We start from the raw sequence: 19,279 nt of genomic DNA, 5'->3' as shown, positions 1-19,279 counted from the left end.
CATTACCACATCCTATACTGAGGTATGGCAATTGCCTGTGTCCTGTCACTCTTTTCAATTTAAAGTACCGCTGGAGTTTCAGCACAGTATATCCTGTAAGTGGGATGAGAATTAAGCGTTTCAGAAAATGATGTTTTGCATCTCACCCTCAAAATTCCATTGACAGTATGCCTTTGTCCTTAAATACCTAAATATCTTTAAATATGTGACCAAGCTAAAGGGAATTAGGTGCAGAGTCTCAGTTGAATTTCAGTAGCGTATGGCTACATATTGCCCTGGAAAATTCCATCAGAACCTGTTCATTTCTTGACTTCAGTGTTTCTCCTTCATTTGTCCTACATCTGGGGACACAGGGATAAGGATGCTTTTGTTTCTCATTTTGCTCTCTCTGTTTAGATTGATAGGCCCCATCTCAAAAGGGCTATCACAGTCTGACTAGACAATGTCTGGCACAATGCAGCCCCATAACCTGTGCTGTAAAAATGCTAGATACCAAAATTAAAATGATCTCCAGTATTAATAACGCACTCATCACTCTACTATCCAAACACAAAAGGTAGTGATGTTGCCCCTTAAGTACAACTAATCCCCATAAGTGGGATTGTTCACATATTTTGCATCATCTATGGAGTCGCCTGGTCTTAAAGATGCTATGAATGCCACAGCGTTTTAAATTGTTCTGTTCCTGATGGTTTAAATTCCTAAATTTAAACACAGCGAATTTTGAAGTCAGAAACAAACCTGAAGCGATCAACAGGGATGTGTTTAACTTTCCATTGTGCTGCCCCTACTGTCGATTAAGGCTTATCTACTGCTTGGTGTTAGTCATTAAAAAAAAAAAAAAAAAAAAGTAGTAGTTATGGAGCACATATAGCACCATGTTCCAGTCAAATGCTTTAGCAAAGGCTGCTGTTATGAAAAGGATTTTCTAATAAGGCGAATAATGATCTTCAGATTCTGACCTCCTAGCACGGCAGTGAGATTTATCAGGAGGGGCATGTGACTAGTTAAGACACACAGCCCCAGCTTGAAGGAAACAGCTGCTCATTTCATGCTTTAGCACTTGGCAGCTGGACAAGGAAGGGTGATGTTTGTGTTGAATACCTCTGCAGAACCAAGTACAGTAAGTGATTTTCCCTGGTTTTGTTGGGTTTTTTTTTCCTAAACTGCCACTGCTTTCCTATTTTCATCCTAGACCTTTTGTAAAAAAACTTAAGGGTGAAGGTGTCACTTCATTGATAAGCAGTCATTCATGCTCAGAATGCCTATATTTTTCTGACCTGTGATTAACAATAGCGTTGGTTTTGCTTTTGCAGGAACAAGGTAGGTAGGGTGTTTTGTCCTCGTGCTAGCCAGGGAGGGAAAATGGTGTTTATTTACTCAGATGATGGAGTGAAGAGGTTGTTTATGATGAATGTATTTTCCTTTCTCTGTAAAGCTAGTCAATAGGTAATGATCCAACTTGAGTATAGAGCAATTTCAGTATTTGGCTTAAAAGTACTCATGTTAGGAATTGACAGAAGTACCCCCTCAAAATAGTGTGATTGATCTGAAGAAAGTTGCTTGTAACTGGTTACTTTTTGGGGGTGAATGCAGAGATTTTGGGGGAAGAAAAAGGTAGAAGCAGAGAAATACAGGAAGACAGTGAAGATGCACTGATTAAGATATAATTGAGTCATTCTGGATAATAATGCATAATTAGATTGTGAAGATTGAAAAAAATCCACCCTAAAAACAGGGACCAAGTCTCCTAAATATCACCAAGTTTTTAATACAATTTATTTTTGGATACTTTCATTTTTTATGGTTTTGCTTCATGAATGATTGATTTCCCCATCTGATAATTTTTGACTGTTACAGTCTGAAGTTTTGCTTTAAAACACAAGAATTGGAGTATTGGATACATATAAAGGAGCTTTTGATCAATTATTCATGTAGAGATGAATTAGGGTTTTTTGAGGAAGACTTTGGAGGAATGGGAACAAATGAATGGGTGATGGACCTTGATATGTGATGAGACTGAGGGATGCCAGGTGCTTTGGGGAAAGTTAAAGAGGGGCAGAGGTAGAGAGCAGTGGGGTCCTGTTAAGGAAGGTGTATATCAAGTCAAAAAGCCTGAATTTCAGAACAGGACCAAGGGTAAACCCTGGCAGGTTTAGTGAATCATGTGGTCCCTCCTTTAAAGATGGGGAGAATAATCCTTTTTCAAAGACTTCTCACATAAGAAAGAGAAACTTTATTTATTTCTCCCTGAAGACTTTTATTTTTCTTTTAAACCATAGTTTATGGCTTTTCTGGCTAACTGGAAATTTTATAGGAAAATGTCAATCAGTTTCAATTGTTCACAAAACCAGAAGTCTGCCTGGCTTCCTGCCTGTTCATGTCTCCGAGGGTAAACTGCCTTTGAACCAAGAGCTCAAGTACTATCAGGTTGCAGTTACACTGCAGCCATCCCATGCAGATGGCACGCGACACTATAAATGCAGCAGGCCTACGGGCCCCTGAGGTGCCTGGCTTTGAGCTCAGGAGTCCCCAGTCCCCCAGGAACCTTGGCTGGAGTGGGGCCCTTCAGGCCTGTCCGAGTCTCCATCCCATGTGGTGCAGGTCTGCTCTCGCTTTTTTATTCTGATCCCAGAATAACTTCCTTTTTCTTCAGAGTTGTAGGAATTCTTCATTTTAGGTAAGACTATGCCACGGTGTGCTTGTTTCCACACATTGTGTTTTACGTTTGTGATCAATGTTCTCTGTTAAGCAAACTGCCCAGTCAGATGAAAAGGACTGTTGAAGGGCCATGCTTTGAACCCAGGTTAAACCCCAAATCCACCAGAAAAGAGATAGAAGCTCAGACCATTCCTGCTGTACCTTCTTCTCCCCTATCTCTGGCACAACCACTGTGCCAGGGTTGGTGCAGAAGGCTGATGTAAAGCCATATGGTTCTGCATCAGCTGCATTACAAGCCAGCTATATGTGCCTCTTGTGCAACTGATTTTATTCTCAGGCATCCCCGGGAATTAAGCGTAGTGTAAAAGGGAACTCATGATGATTGCATAGTAGACATTAGATAACTGCACGGCTGAGCTTGCCTTCAGGTAATAATGTCTGAAAACACATTGTCACAGCAGTCACTGAATTGTCTCAAAGAAATGTGATGGGAGAGGTCAGGTTTGTGCCTCCATACTATTGATTATTAAGGTCATTCACAATAAGGGAGAATAACTCATCACTTGGATCTGCAAAATTTAAGGTAAACAACCCAGCTTTATTTACAGCTGCCAGCTGTCATTGCTGTATCTTATTTTGAATGAAATTTGAGACTCATGACTAGACTTTTAAATCCTCTGTCCACAAAATAAAGAAAATGTGATCAACATTACAAGATTCTCAAGGGTAGAGTTGTTTCAGTCCTTATCACCAACCCATTTTGGAGGGATGGATACTTGCTGTTAAACACACACAGTGTACTTCAAGAAACTAGAGTATTGCAGTCTTCGGGCTCTCCTCCCTTTATGGCTTTTCTGATGAATTCCAACTGCAACATCTGTTACTGCAGCACCAGTCATGGAACACCACTGGGGCACACAGTGATTTTGCGCTTGAGCAGAAGACACAACATCTGTACCACCACTCTTTTGTATTATTTTATAATATCCTGATCTCACAAAAACACGTGCTCAGTTTTTTTAATATACCCCCCCATTACATTCATGTAGGTCAAGGCAGGTCTGCATAGGCATGAAGTACATAAATTAAATTTCAGCGTGCTTTGTTTGGGGAAGTGCTCAGCCCTTGCATTTCCCATTGATGCATCTCCAGAAAGTCCAATACCTACCAGAAGTTGTTCATCCTGGATTTTTTTTTATTGCGTAGTAGAGGAGATTCAGTAACAGTGTGAGCATTGCTGTGCCTCTGCAGAAGCTCAGTGCACACTCATATCACTGAGAGCCTTGTAAGGTTCCTGTTAAATCCTTTTCCTTTACTCTGAGGAAATGATCAGGACAGCCTTACAGCTCTCTTAATGGACATATTTCTGCTCTGTAGCAAAACATCTCACTGAATAGTAACCACAGTTTTGCCAGCACCTCTCTAGTTGAAAATGCCATTATACAGAGAAGCCACTCCCAGGATGTTCCTGAATAGAGGAAACTACTTTTAAAAATACTGAAGGGGTACTTGTGTGCTTTTCTTTTTTTCCTAAGCTGCTGGGCCTGGCTACAGAACACTTGTACAGGTACTCTAAACATCTTGCACAGAATGTTTTCCATTAACGTGTTTGTGGCATAATCACTTTTCACTGCTAAATTTGATAGACATGTTGGCACGTTGGCCCTTTCTTTTGAGTCAGGAATGGCAATGTCTTATACCCGAGTGTTTGAATAAAAAAGCTGAAACAAATTCTCAGGTCTTCTGATTTTTTCTGTTCATTGCTTTCTCTATTCAGTGCGAATAGCCAGTGCAGTAGTACTTTTCATTAATAGATTTGTTTATTGGCATAACATATCTAAAAACCACATGACCACCAGATTAGAGGTGTTGGGACAGGGGACAACTTTTCTTTTGCTATGAAGGTAAAAGAACATCAGCTGCAAGCACTGGCAATATCAACAAAACAGACTTGGTGAGTCCAGTTCAGATACAAAGACTAATCCTGCAAATGCATAGGTATTTGCTGAGCTGAACTCATGAGTGGTCCCATCAGAAAGTTCATATTACCTCTAAGTGTGTATAGGGTCAGGGTCAAAGTGTGGGTGTGTGGAAATACCCACATGACTGATGTTTACAGCTCAGCAGAAAATACAATTACCTCTGAGATTTACTCTGGTTGTTTTGATGGCCATCTGCTGTCTCACATCTCTGAATAACTGCTCCCCTTGCTGCAGTATCCTCTGACCACATTCAAATAGGTGAACTGGTTTGACTCTCTCTACACTGTACTCTCCCACCTGTGATTTATGCATATTCTCTTTACTAATGACCTAGAGTTTCTCAGGCAAGGGGAGAAGGCTTCAACATCTCAAGAACCTGCCAGACATAATTGTGCAAAATTAGTGAAACCTGAGCTATTCTTGTTCAGATACTTTATATATTTAGTTCCTGCAAACAGAAAATAACCGTATCATCTTAAATTAACACAAATTTAATATTAGTGATTCAGCATAATGTCCGCTTTGGACTACCACAAAAGTCATACCAAGCTTAATATACCAGTAGCTAATATATATTGATATTACGTGTTATGCATAACAATACATTTCCATATACAACTCCTTCTGCTACTGTTAAAACTACCTCTATTTTCAACCCCTACTATGGGAACAGATGTTCCACTCAGAGTAGTGGTGGGCTTGTGCAAGAGAGTCTGGAGTGTGGGGAGTGTGTGCAGGAACAGGATCTCCAAGATGAACAAGGATTTTACATTCCTTTTGAAGTATATTTTGCTCCCTATGCCTGAAACAGGTTGATAATTTTCAATGTAGAAATCAGTCTTAGAGGCTAGTATTTAAGTAAGTCATACATGATATGGTCAAATAGATTGAACGTGACTTATATTGGGTATATTTGCATGCTTGCTAAACATATTGATGAGGCTGCCTTTGACACATGACCCAAGGTTGCATATATTCTTTGTCATGATGCTATATTCTTTTTCATGTTCTTTAAAAAGACATAACATTTCTCCAGCTTAAACTCTGGTTTCACCAAATTGGATTTCCTTAATCTGAATTAGCATTATTACTGATAAGATTCCATTCATAACCCATAATTTACTTAGGTCCACCCAATCCATAATCTTAGTGCTGGTTCATATGGCATGCATTGATAAGTTCTATTTGTTTTGCAGTGACCCAGTGTTTGAACCCAGAGCTTGTTTGGAAATTTCTGGTGTTGCTAATGGGAAGTAAAAAAACAGTTTATGCAAATATGTAATTGATTACCAGTGGGGCAAATTACATCAGAAAACCTTTGCTGAACTAGGGCTTGAGTCAACTTACTGTCTAGATATATAGTAATTTTTGTCATCCGAATCAGAATAGCCATGACATTCCAGCCTTATTACACTGTTCATGAAATAGCTTCCTTAAAAGACTAATAATAATCTCCTCTGCTAAAGATGTCTTGCCTACTTCAGCTTGCTTACTCACGCTCTGCTTTACCAAATTCATGAACACATACTTCCTGGAACAGCTGCCACCCTTCCTAAAACTTTTGGTTTCCAGGCCCTGCCCTAATGACTGTCTGTATATTTTTATCTTAAGTAGGCATTGGGGCAGGAACTAGAATACACTTTTTCTTCCCTCTTCTTGAGTAAATGCTCTTCCCCTTAAGTTATACAGTCGTGTTCTTGCTTGCTTTGTCCCTGCGGCCCAAAGAAACTTCATTATTTCATTTAATGTGGAATTTCATTGATGTTCTGGGGCAGGTAAATCTACTCTGTTGTCTCAGCCAAGACAGTGGGAGATTTACAATCCTTCCACTAATGGGAAGAATTGATCCTGTATCTCTCTCAGCTTTAAGGAATGTTCAGAGGTCTGGGATAAAGAGCTTGGGCACCACAGCTGCACCTATCCAGTATGGGAGTGACGTGCTAGGTGTGACCAGAGGATGCTTAACAGGCAAGGCAGAAGAGTTTCTGGTGTACAGATCCCACCATTAGGACTGACCTAAGCAGGGAGCTTCTTGGTGTTGCTGACTCTGATAGGCTTCTCGAAGCCCACTGTTGGGCATTCGGGGACTTTAATACTGAAAATGCAGAAAGAGGTTAAAAGCTCTAGGCAGTTACCTTCTGGGGGTGAGGAAGTGAGAAGTGAGAGACCAGGCTGAGAATCACACCCCTGGAGTCAGGCCCTGGAAGTGAAAGGGAGCCAGGATTTGGGCACTTAATCCTTCTTTTGGATCTAGTTCTCAGCTAACATTGTGGAACCAAAATAAAAGAGGTGGGTTTTAGATTAATATATCTTAAGTAAAGGCTCTTTTGCAATTTGCTTCATGTCAGTGTTTCAAAATCTGCTCCTTTTGGAATTCTCGCACTGATTTAACTATATTGATTCAGAAATTGGTGTAAACTCTGACTCGGGCATGGTTATCTGGTATGCTAGCGCTCATAGAAATATAATTTTTTCCTGTAAGTAAGCCTGAAAAGGAGTGAGCTATTTTGAAAACCTGACTGCAATAGCAGTCAGTCTTTCAAGGCTGAATACTGGGGGAGAAAAAGTCCCTAAGCCTCTATCTCAGCTTCTAAATCAAGATCTTCCTGACACCTTCTACCCTTTAATTTCCTCGCCTTAGTTGACCACTTTTTTCGCTTCATATTAGCTTTACCACATAGCCACAGGATTTTTTTTTTTTAATCATTATTGGAGTTAGGCAGACCCTTCAAGAAATTCTGATAAGCTCCTTGAATTTGATAAATACATGCTAAGGAGTAAATAGTTATGAGTTTCCTCTATAAATACAAAGCAAACAGGCTTGGATGAATTTAATAAGTGTCTTCCAAGTTACTCATGAGGGCGACAAGTATTTGGGGTGGCCTGAACCAGCCACTGCAAAGGTATTATACTACCAATTAACTGAAGGGGTTTTATCCACACAGCCAAAAAGATACTTGGTGGAGTATGTGATTCTCAGCTGTTACAGCTACAACAGCTGCTCTTGTTGCTTTTCAAATAATGGTGAATCTTTGGCATAGCATCTCTGCAAAGGATGCATTTTGGGATTTTCTACAGATCTTACTCTTTTAGGCAGAAAATACAGATTGCACTACAAATACATGAGCTTTAGAGAATTACAGTGTTGTATCTTAAGACATGAGCATTGCAAACTTAACCAATGGGTTTTGGTGAGGTTTGTTTCTCTGAAGTCCTGTTGTAGCAATGTGTTCTGCGGTTGTGGAAGTGGGATATTTGTGTAGCTGCAATCCTGCATTAAATATTCTTTCATACAATAAATATTTAACTACCAAAATAATATTAGCAAACTAAAGATCAAAGTTACTTGTTTAATGTATTACTTATTAAGGCAGGAACTGTAAGAGGCTTTGCCTCTTTTTTTCTTTGAGATTTTTTTTTTTACACTGCTCCTTCCCCTTTTTCTAATTGTCTTGCTGTTCTGTATATTTTTATATATAGCCCCTTCTTCAGATGAGCTTGTGTTTGTGTTTCAAGTCTTTTGATGAGAAATTTCTCTGTTGCCATTATTCTCTTTTTAAAGAAGGCATTTAACTTGTTGGCTGCAAACTGTCTAATTGTTAGGAAGGTACGTGGTTATTAATAAAACTCACTCTGCTCCAAAAGCTTGGATATAGGAATCAACTGTGGTGATGCTGTTCTCATATCCTGTACTCTGTAGACTTCTTGTATCATAAACAGTTTTAGAGGTTTGCTGTGTGTCTTCATACGGTCATACTAACCAGTGTGTGTTTCTTAGTAGACTGCTTGGTAAGGAAATAAAGTTTAGTCAGCTGACTGACAGTTGCTTTGTTACCTCTGGAAAAAAGTACAAAATGTAGTCAGATGTGCTAGAAGGAGCAAATAATCTCTTCCCTGCTCTTCTCTGTTGGAGGGCTACTGTTTTAAAAACCTCTGAACTGGCTTAAGAAACACTATGCCTGTATTTAAAATTCGCTCTTTGCATCATTAAGAAATCTGAAGCTGCCATTGTTTCACCCATCTTCCCAAGGGAAACTCATAGAAAATAACTAGATATAAGGAACTGCTCACGTATTTTGATGTCCAGCATCTGCTGACAGAATTTCACAAAGAAAGATGCTGGATCTCTCCTAACCTCCAGGCTGTGTTTTTACTCTACCAGCTTTTTTGCATGCCTGCTTGCCTGTGAGTTGTGAGTCATCGGTGATTTCTACAGATGCAAAACCATAGCACCGCACAAGGCAGGCGTCCCTGATTCATGTGAGTCTGCGGTAGAGAGCAATTTGCATGAGTTCCTAGGATCACACAGCAGGTCTGTCTACTGTCATGTGTGTCTGTCAGTGTTTTCTAGCGTACCATTTTAATTTGCATTCTCTCTTTAAAGTGCAACTGCTCTCAAATGAATGGGAAGCTGCCACCGGGGAGTGAGAAGGGTTACTGGCCTTTAGCAACCGGTCCATTCTCTCTCCTTGTCTGGGACCTATTAGCACATCTGTGGGGAAATAGCAGTTACATGTGAACCATTTTCTATATTCATCAAAGGGAAAATGAAGGAAGATTCCATTAGAAATGCACCATCACAGCCAAATGAACAAAAGGAGCCAAAGTTCTGTCCTGCCCCTCTGTCCTTTTAACTCTGTCTTGCTCCATCTCAGACATCCAGCTTCCCATTACTTAAGTCTCTGAAAGCCTCTTCCTGCCTTTGTTCTTTTGCCAGTTGCTGCCTTCAATTTACTGCACTGATAAGTGTACTTCCTAGGCTGTAAATGTGCGGTCAAGATATTTCTGAAGCTGACCCATGTTTTGATTGTAGTCACAGGAGGAAAGGTCAGCAGCAAAACTGCTCTCACTACATGGGGAGGCCGCTCCTCACACCAGGATAGGTATAGGTTGTGAATTCATGGGGAGAGATATGAGGTAAACTGTGGGATAACAGGGCCGAAGAAGAAAAAATAAACACGTGCTTAACGTCCCCTCTTCAAAAGGTGATACCTACCCTTACTTTTATTAGATGTAAAGGAACTGCAGTTGTTCTTCAGCTTGGGGAACACTGGAAACCAGAAAGAGTGAGAAATCAGATATGGTCATCGATGCTAGAAATTATAGCAGGTAAGTAGGAGGTGTTGAAGTCTCCCTTCACTGGTATCTGTGACAGCAGATAATAATTTTCTCTTCTCTTGATACAAAGTAGCTGCATAGATGGAAAAGGGAAGAGGGGATGTGTTTTAACATCTTGCTTTTTGGGGACACTTAGCTATCATCTCTACTGTTTGGGTGACCAGCACAAGCCTGTAGAGCTCGACGTGCTTGAGAAGCTCCATACGTGTTTGTAATTCCTGTGGCATCATTATAATGTGTGGCACAGATATTTGCAAAGTGGCTGTCTGCCAGCATGGGCCTACAAAGTATTGTGCCATGAGCAGTTAGTCTGCAGTGGGAAATAACTGGAAATTACAGAATTATATGGAGTGAAAAAGCTTCTTCCAAGTGAAAATCAATTTGGAAGCCACGGGTTTATCAGGCAAGAACTTTGATACCAAACTTACTGAATTTTAATACAAGTTAGAGGCTCTTATGTTTCCTCTTTGCCTTAAAATTGATTGAAAAGTGGTGTGAAACTGAAAGCTGCGCTGACTCTTAAAACTGCCATAACTCTTGAAATATTTAACAGCTTCAAAAAAGACACTACCCAGGGACTATGCTACTATCGAAGAATTTTGGCTTAGTTAAAAATAAGACAAAATAAGGTTTGTGAGGGAAAATGTAGATCTCCAAGCTGAACATATCAGAAGGTCTAGGTAAATAGGGCCTAGAATTTCTTAGTAATCTAATTAATAAATAAGTGTGATTTTTCAAGCTTGGCTTTAAGAGAATATAGCTCAGAAAGATAAATAATAATAAAATATTAAAATATTTTGTAACAGATATATGATAATCAATATACTGAGTGTTTGTCTTTCAGAACTGAAGGGTTGATTATTTCCCCATATGTTTTTTAAAGTAACTAAAAAAATGTTTTTTCTTGGGCTGGTCCAGTCTCATTAAAGGCGTGTAACAGTGTAACCAGTCAAGAATATATGCTGATAAGGTGGTTTTTTTCCCCTGACGACCTATATGACTAGGTTAACAAAGCAGACTTATTCATGAAAGACTGTAAAGAGCTGTATACAAGTCTGTGAACAGCAGAGGTAATTGCTAAGAGTTTCTCTGAAGGCTTACAGGCAGTAGTATGACTTGTAAGAGATATTGACATGTATTGATTTGGTTTCTGAAAAAAGATTGAGTTAGAGTACGGGAACTCTTATTGCTGTTAGGTGTCCTCTCCCAGTGGGTTGTATTTTGGTGTTGGACATCTCTAATGTGCCTGAAGGGCAAAGATTCTCAGAAGTGCTGCATCCCCTGGCGTCATACACGTTAATCAAATGTCTTATATTTGTAATTTTATTTTTGCTTTACTGGGAATAGCAAAACAATTTTTGTGACAAATCTCCTGAGAAGTGTGGCTGAAAAGTTTTCCTCTTTTTGAAGACAAACTACAGTCTTCCTTTAGCTCTTCCTTTTAACCTGATGCATTCTGGGCAATTGTTCTACCTTGACCCATGGAGAGTGGAAGTAAGATGTCATCATCATAGTACATGAAATAACTCAAGCATGTATGTTCAGATTTTACTGCCATTATTAGCTGGAGTTACAGTTACAGAGGCAAACGCGGTAAATTGAGGAAACAAATATAGAAGTGGATGGGACAAAGCTGAAGTATGGTAGATAACCAGTTCCATAAAATGCTAGAATTGCAACTGAGAAAGAATGAAACTTTTGTTGTTTTTACAAATCCAGTTATCAAGTTATCCATTGTTTTAGGGGGTTTATAAGTGAGGAAACCTGGATTTTTTTCTGTTGTCTCAGAAATCATCTTGGTTATATTTCACAGAGATATGAATGCTAAACAAAATGCTGTCTAAGCAGCTCAAGCCTTTATCAAGTGACTTTCTGATTACTGAAAGTATTTGGTCGTGTGACTGTCCATTAGCATTCCTCATGATTTCTGTAAGCTTCTCTTCTATTTTAGGTCAGCATGTATTGTACCCCATGTGCTAATTTATGAACTTCTACAAGGCATTATGTGGCTCTGAGCTAATAGTTTGGTAGTACATATGAGTGGTTCCGTATAACCACCTGGTTTCTTACCTATGGTCCCTATTCATTTAACCTGTGTTCCTATAGAAGAGTAGATGTCTAGGCCCTGAAATCATTTGTAATACCCTCCTATGTTTGTTGTGGTTTAACCCCAGCCAGCAACTAAGCACCATGCAGCCACTCGCTCACTTCACCCCCACCCAGTGGGATGAGGGAGAGAATTGGGGAAAAAAAAGTAAAACTCGTGGGTTGAGATAAGAACAATTTAACAGGACAGAAAGGAAGAAAAGAATCGTGATGATGATGATGATGATGATAATAACATAATAAAATAACAATAATAGTAATAATAATAATAAAGAATTGGAATATGCAAAACAAGTGATGCACAATGCAGTTGCTCACCACTTGCCAACCGATGCCCAGTTAGTTCCCAAGCAGCAATCTGCCCCCCAGGACAACTGCCTCCAGTTTATATACTGGGCATGATGTCACATGGTATGGAATATTCCTTTGGCCAGTTTGGGTCAGCTGCCCTGGCTGTGTCCCCTCACAGCTTCTTGTGCCCCTCCAGCCTTCTTGCTGGCTGGGCATGAGAAGCTGAAAAATCCTTGACTTAGTATAAACATTACTTAGCAACAACTGAAAACATCAGTGTGTTATCAACATTCTTCTCATACTAAATCCCAAAAGTAACACTATACCAGCTACTAGAAGGAAAATTAACTATCCCAGCCGAAACCACAACAATGTTAATTGGGTGACCTGTGGTGACCTGAAAGTAAATATTTAGCTCAGTGGACTCTTCTCTCAGAATTAAGCATAATGAAATAAATTTTGACAATTTGTAACTTGTATATTTCTGTGCTAAGGTGGAAAATGCTCGCCCCTTAGAGTCTATATTGGAAGTAAGTGGTAAGGTTTTGGCAGCAGGGGGACTGCGGGCACGGCCTCTGTGGGAGGAGGCCAGGGGCTGCCCTGTGTAAGACACAGCTGCTTCCAGCTGTCATTGCAAGGGACCCATCACAGGCCACAGCTGAGCCCATCAGCCGGGTTGGTGGCACCACTGTGAAAACATTTAAGAAAAGGCAGAAAATGCCAAGGGTGGGGGATGGGGGGAGGAACATGGAGAGAACGGAGAGGAGGAGGGAACAACAGAGGGAATAACAAGCTCAGAGAACAAGAAGGTGCTCTGTGGCGGAGCAGGTACTTCCCTGAAGGGACTGTGGCCTGTGGATAAGCCCATGCCAGAGCAAGTACACCTCTGAAGGGACTGTGGCTCATAGAAGACCCATGCTAGAGCATTGGACAAGAGTGAGAAGGAAGGAGCAGCAGAGAGAAACTGCTGTGTACGGACCCTGACCTCCTGCACTGCTCGTTGCTTCACCAAAGGGACTGGGTGCAACCTGCAGCAATAACAAAGGGGGAGGAGACGTTTCTGGAGTGCAGCTGAGCCTGAAAAAGTGGGAGGAAGGGTGTTCTAATGTTTGTCTTCTTTGTTTCCCAATACCCAAATCAGTAATTAAATATTTATGTTAATTGACAATGAATTAAGTTTTACAGAGATTACACTGGTTTGGGGTAGGTGAATGAAATAGAGTAGGTGAAACTTTATCCTGTGGAGTCCGTAGAGCTGTGGAGCCACTAACATTCCCTGTGCAGTGTTTGTTGTTAATATAAGATTTGGCTTTAGCCATCCACCAGCAGTGCACACTTAACCATCCCCCTGTCCTCTCATCTTTTCAGACACAGATGTCCCACTCTGTTTAGTGTCTTTTCAAGTTCTGCCTTGGTCCAGAAAAAGAGTGAATCAAAGTAACAGGGTGCAGACAGTTACTGTGACTTGTCGTGTAACTGCTCTCTGAAGGTGTGTACCAAAGGTGAATGAGTACAGTCACATCAGATGAGCCCAAGACTCTCATATTTCATTTTCATTCCTCTCCTGCCCCCAGCAAGGCTTGTATCTTGCATTCATGGAGCAGTGCCACAGTGTCTCCCTTGTTCTGTGTCCTCGCTCCACATGACAAATGTCATCAGTAAGCCAGATGTGCCACCCTGCAGCCAGCTGCTTGTGATGGTTGAGGTCATGGACTGGGACAGAAGCGGTGGCATTAGGCTGCCTGGCAGCCCAGCATTACTGCCCTTTCCTGCCTAGCACAGCTTTGGCATGTGTCGGATGCTGGAGAAACCTGGCCACGTATGTCACTTGTTCAGAGTTTTCTAGAAAAGGAGTTGTGAGTATTGTAATAAATAAACTGGTACTGACCACCTAAAAGAAATATTTAACAACTTGGAGAGGAAAAACTTCAGGAACCATGCATTAGGCAACCTAAGACCTGTGTTGACTTGAGCCCAAACAGATGTCTCAAATGCACCTGTGTAGGCAAAGGTGCAGCCATTATGTGTCCCAGCCGGGATTCTTATTATAGTAATTACACTTATATGTGTGGAGACTAATCACAGGAAAGGGCCTCATTGCGAAAGCCTCCACTACATCTACAGGGTAGCAGATGAACTCTGTCCTGGAGAGCTTGTCCTAGACACAAGCAAGACAGGATAAAGGAAAAAGGTGTAGCAAGGGAAGTTACCCTTAAACCTTCTCATGAGGCTCTTGATTTCTTCTGGGCTTCTTTTTCTGCATACTGCTACTGATTCTATTTCCCTGTTCAGCTGCTTGCATTTAGCACTCTTTCTCCAGCAGCCAGGTGGAAGCTATTTAATGCAAGCATTAAGTGTTGTGTTGTGGAGGCTTGGAAGAGGGGGAGACAAGGGGAGGTCTGGCTTACTTAAACTGCCAAGAATGTCCTAATCTTGTAAAGAATATGACTCTCCTGTGTGCAGGCCTCTGGAAAGTTTATGGATAAACTGAGACCCATAGAGGTGCATGTGCATCAAAGTTGAGCTGTTTGCATGTGACTCTATTTATTGTCCCTAAATAGAAGGAAAATAGCCCACTTTTAATTAATGGGGAAAATGCTACACGTACATTTACTTTGGCTTAGCTAAAAAGCTGTTTAAATTTCATATAGCTAAATAAATATTACTCTGTATGTCAAATTTAATCCTATTTAAACCCAACTTATTGGTTTATCTTGCACCTGTAACCAATATAACTTGCTTGAAATCCATGTGAAAGTGCACACGCAGGGATTTGTGCTGGCTTGACATTTTAATATTAGTTAAACTGCTGTAACTTGTAGGTGTGGACCTCCCCTTAGTAGCCTCCAGCAGTAAAAATGATGTCTTTTGGTTTTACTAATGACGGTAGCCAAGACTGAAAACTTGACTGCATGCTGCCTCACTCTGTTCTCACCATTTTATTCTTTTGCATAAGACCACAAGTTTACTGGCAGGGTATCCAGTTTCTTTTAAATCTAATGTATTACACCTGACCACATCTGTCTCAGGAGCTCACAGCTTACACACTGGTTTTAAATACATCTATCAAGACAGTCCACAACAGCGCCATCTCAAGACTCCCAAAATGTTGAACACAAAATGCAATTACACTGCACGAGAGTGCTAAGGAAAGCCATCTGCTTAAAGTAACTGTGTGCATGTGGCGGTCAGAGTGAAAGCAAGACTTGGAAGGGACTCTGTGTCCTGTAGTTCAGTCCATCAGGGACTTCTTACCTCTGGGCACATCACTGCAGATGTTTCTGCTTTCCCCCTAAGTAGGAAGTGTGCATCCCATAATGGTAAAATGTCATGAAATAAAGCATGACATGCCTGATACCATGACTTGGTTCATAGGAATGTTATGGTTGTATCTATTACCTAAATGAAGGGGGTCCTTTAGACAAAGCTGTAAGCTTTGAGGGAGCACTAAGGCTTATATTGATCATTTTCCTACCATCCTTCACCCATTCCTGACTATTGCCCTGAAGTCCCACAGCATGTGGCAGGTTCCCAGCAAGACTCGTAGTGGAGTCTGTCATTTCAAGTGACCTGATTAAGAAATGAGAATGGATAGCTGTAGAGGATTGTGTGCCTCCTGTGTCCTTAATGACCTCTGTTAACCACAGTAAACCCAATAGGATTTATAATTTCATTATAAGGCAAAAATATATTTTTTTTAGTTTCGGTGTAGTAGGCAGTCATTCACTAACTGTGTCATCTCATTGGGTGAGCTCTGTTTTTCTTATCCAGCTTTCCTGAATCCTGAAACAGCTGGATGGCAATGAGATGTCTCAGAGTTACATTAGGAAGCACCTGGGGGCAGAGATTCTCTAGGTTATCTTTATTTGGAAGTCCAACTGCACCTTTGGCAATCAATTTTTTGTAACCACTTCCTTCAAAGTTTTTAACTCTTTACATGTATTATATATGTGTATTATATACATATATGATACATTTTTATATACACATTATTATACATGTATATATGTAATATAAATGTATTATTACATGTATGATTTTTTGTGCTTCTCGTGTTGAGCCATTGACTATCAAAATATAATTTATTTAATTTAGGTAGACAAAATTCATAGCTGTATTTTACTCATCCATCTCTAGAGGTGTTGGTGTGGTTGGATACCATTGTGGCATGATATAGACAAGACATTTATTGTTCTAGTAGAACAGCAGTGCTTAATGATGTAATGGTTGTGGTTGTTGGAGTCTGCAGTCAAGAGATGTGATATCAGGTTTTGGGTCAGCTGTGGATATGTGGCTTAGCCCCAGTCAGCCACTTCTTCCTCCAGTGGAAATGTTTTATTCTTCTTTTAGAAGCATTATGAGAATAAAGCCATTTAGTGGTCAGATAGGCTGTTTGGGGGGATGGTACTCTAACATCAGGATCTAGGTATCTACAGGTTAAGTAGTGTCATGTAATTAAAAAAAATCCTGCAATTTTACATGGAGAATTATTTATTGATTACTATATGGCTGCCTTAATTGTTGCCAACAGAAGATAGGAATGATACTCTCCTATGCTATATATTATAGAGGATGGTAACACTAACAAAACTGAAAAGGTGGATCAAATCTCTTCCCCTCCTACATTTCATGCTTAGCAGTTTTCAATGGATAGGCAGAAAATGCAATAGCTTTTCTCAATTCTATATTTTAAAGAGCTGACTAAAAAATATTTTGAAATAGCCAGTGTAAAATTTGTTTTATTTTTCTCCTCTTGAAAAAAAATACTAAGTCAGATGAAGTTGGAAGAACTAGATAGCTGGCTCTGTAAAAAAACAAGCCAGTAATTTAAGCACTTAGGGAAGGACTTTGGGGTAGTCAAAAAGGACAAACATGCCCTAAGTGGGATTCTAGCAAAAGTTAGGTGCCAAAGTACAAAGTCATGATCTTGAAAAACACTGCTCAGCTGCTGGCTAATTCTCAAAGCAAGTAAACCAAGCAAATGCTCTACTTTTTGGTTTTTTTCCTTTAAATACATAAAAAGTCTGGGGAAGAAAGACTGAACCTAGGGCGACCCTGGCTCATGTGTGGCCTGAACAGCAGGTCAGAGAGCCAGGTTACCTCCCTGTGTTCTCTCTCTGGTCCACTTCAGACAGCTTCGTTTTTTGTGCGATGACACAGCTATAGCAGGAAGGGTTGAGGCTACCCAGCCTAGACCCAGACCTAACTGTTAGGACACCTTCTGCTACAATGCCAAGTGTGGGTTCAAAGCCAAGGACCACTGTGTACCCACCTTCCCCTTTTTCTTAAGTGAGTGCTCTGACTGCTTACTGTTGTGTAAAAGGACTAGTTTTCCCCCAATTCATTGCAAATAGGAGCTCTGCTCGACTCCTGGAAAAACAGATGTGTGTGCCTTCAGGAGGGGGTTCTACACTACCAAACTCAGAGGAAAGTGCTTTCTTCCAGCTAGGAGGAAGGCACTGGCAGAGCAGGACTCAGGCTTGTATCTCTCTGCTCATGTTTCCTGTTGGCTGACCTGGGCTGCTGCAGCATTGTGTGTGTGTGCACTGACATATAGAAAGTCAGTGAGCTGTGCTTATTTCCTGCAGGCTTCTTCTCTCAGCTTCAGGGAACAGTGTGTCATGTCTAAATCCTTTGTTGGCTGGGACTGGAAAGAACCTGGCTGTAGGCACCCGTCTAAAAGTAATAGTATCTCTGGCTGAACGGTACGTTTTGAAGGTCTTCCAAGCAAAACACTGCTGTATGCTTAAAGCAGCCTGGGGACCACAGGACTCTGAAGCCAGGTCTATAGAGAATTATCCAGTGCGGGACACTTTTCCAGGTGCTGGGATGCAATGCGCCTTGCTGCTAGAAGGTCCCTAACCAGACAGTGGTCTCCTAAGTGGATCTGAGGTGCAGGTGGGAGTTAGCATAGGCCAGCAATGAGCAGCTTGCTCTGTTTGGGAGGTTGAGAGACTTCACTGATGTAGATAACAGGCCAAACTCTGCTAGCTGGCCTTTGCATGTGGGAGCCGGTCTGGGCATGGTCAGTTCAGTAGTGCAGACCTAGCCTGCATGAGCAGCATTTTCTTCTCTTTCTAGGAAGTGGGAGTTGTGTCAGGATACATTGGCCCTGCATTTCGCTGAGAAAGGAGCATACCTGCCTGCGCCATGCATGTGAGCTGGCTGGCTGAGGTAGCACCAGCAGGGCCAGCAAATCTGCCACTGCCTGGTGTCCCTTGGGTGGCTGGCCCACGGTGATGTCTGAAGGGCTGCAACCTCACAGGGACCTGGCTCAGAGCACTCTTGTGCTCATTGTAACAGTGGCATTTGGGAGTGGGGCAGGGTGGGTTACTAAAAAGGGTGAAGGATGCCAGTCCCACCAGGACTGAGTGTGCAGTACAAGGTCTGTGATGTGGTAGGTTTGAAAAACACGGTATTTGTGGGTGAATTAAAGCAGGCATATAGTTCATCAGCGCTTTGTATGACCAACATTAAAAGGTTATGTTACATGCAACAACTTCTGAAAAGAAATTTCCCAAATTCCTGTGTTGTTTTGCTTCAAGGATTGTTGTAGCTCTACTCTTGGCTTTTTTTCTAGAAAAGTTGCTGGATGTACTTTGTTATTGTTTGTCACATTTCAAACACTTGTTACGGTCAGGCAGTAGTGGGGCTTAGCCACAGATAGACAATAAAATACTGATTTCTTCTGTTCTTTAAATATAACCTGTAAAATTATTTCTGAAAGCTTGTAACAAGGTATTTTGTGCATCTTCAGGTAAATGGATGTTTGATAATTGAATGCATAGTAGATGTATGGTACAATTTAGAAGTTTCTGTATGTGTTCAGCTTTCTGTGAGTGTTCAGCTGCTGTGAGAAGATTTATTTAACAAAGCTGTAGGGACTGATCTTAAGGTTCTCTGAAAAGCTGCCTCCTAGTTTAATGTTTGCTATGAACTTAATTAAACATTTTATGTGGTCTGTGCCAATTAAGACCATTAGCATTACTATGAACTAGTAAGCTTAGGGAAAAAAAATGGTTATGCTTAAAAACATAAAAGCAGGGTTATTAACAAAAAGTGACTTATCAAGTGTAAATAAAATGACCTGAACAAAATGTGCATCATTGTACATGCATATC

The 19,279-nt window shown here is 40.8% G+C and overlaps 1 protein-coding gene across 1 annotated transcript in view; it reads left to right on the top strand.

The window, feature by feature from the left end:
* The first annotated feature begins 920 nt into the window (after positions 1–920).
* RASGRP3 (RAS guanyl releasing protein 3) overlaps positions 921–19,279 on the top strand; it is a 51,437-nt gene continuing 33,078 nt past the window's right edge. Inside the window, exon 1 of the mRNA XM_052806497.1 lies at positions 921–1,123. The gene's annotated coding sequence lies outside the window, so the exon portion shown is untranslated. The remainder of the gene's footprint in view (positions 1,124–19,279) is intronic.

This window comes from Harpia harpyja, chromosome 13 (genome assembly GCF_026419915.1).
Source record: "Harpia harpyja isolate bHarHar1 chromosome 13, bHarHar1 primary haplotype, whole genome shotgun sequence".
Classification (NCBI taxonomy): Eukaryota; Metazoa; Chordata; class Aves; order Accipitriformes; family Accipitridae; genus Harpia; species Harpia harpyja.
This window is presented reverse-complemented; position numbering and strand designations above follow the sequence as displayed.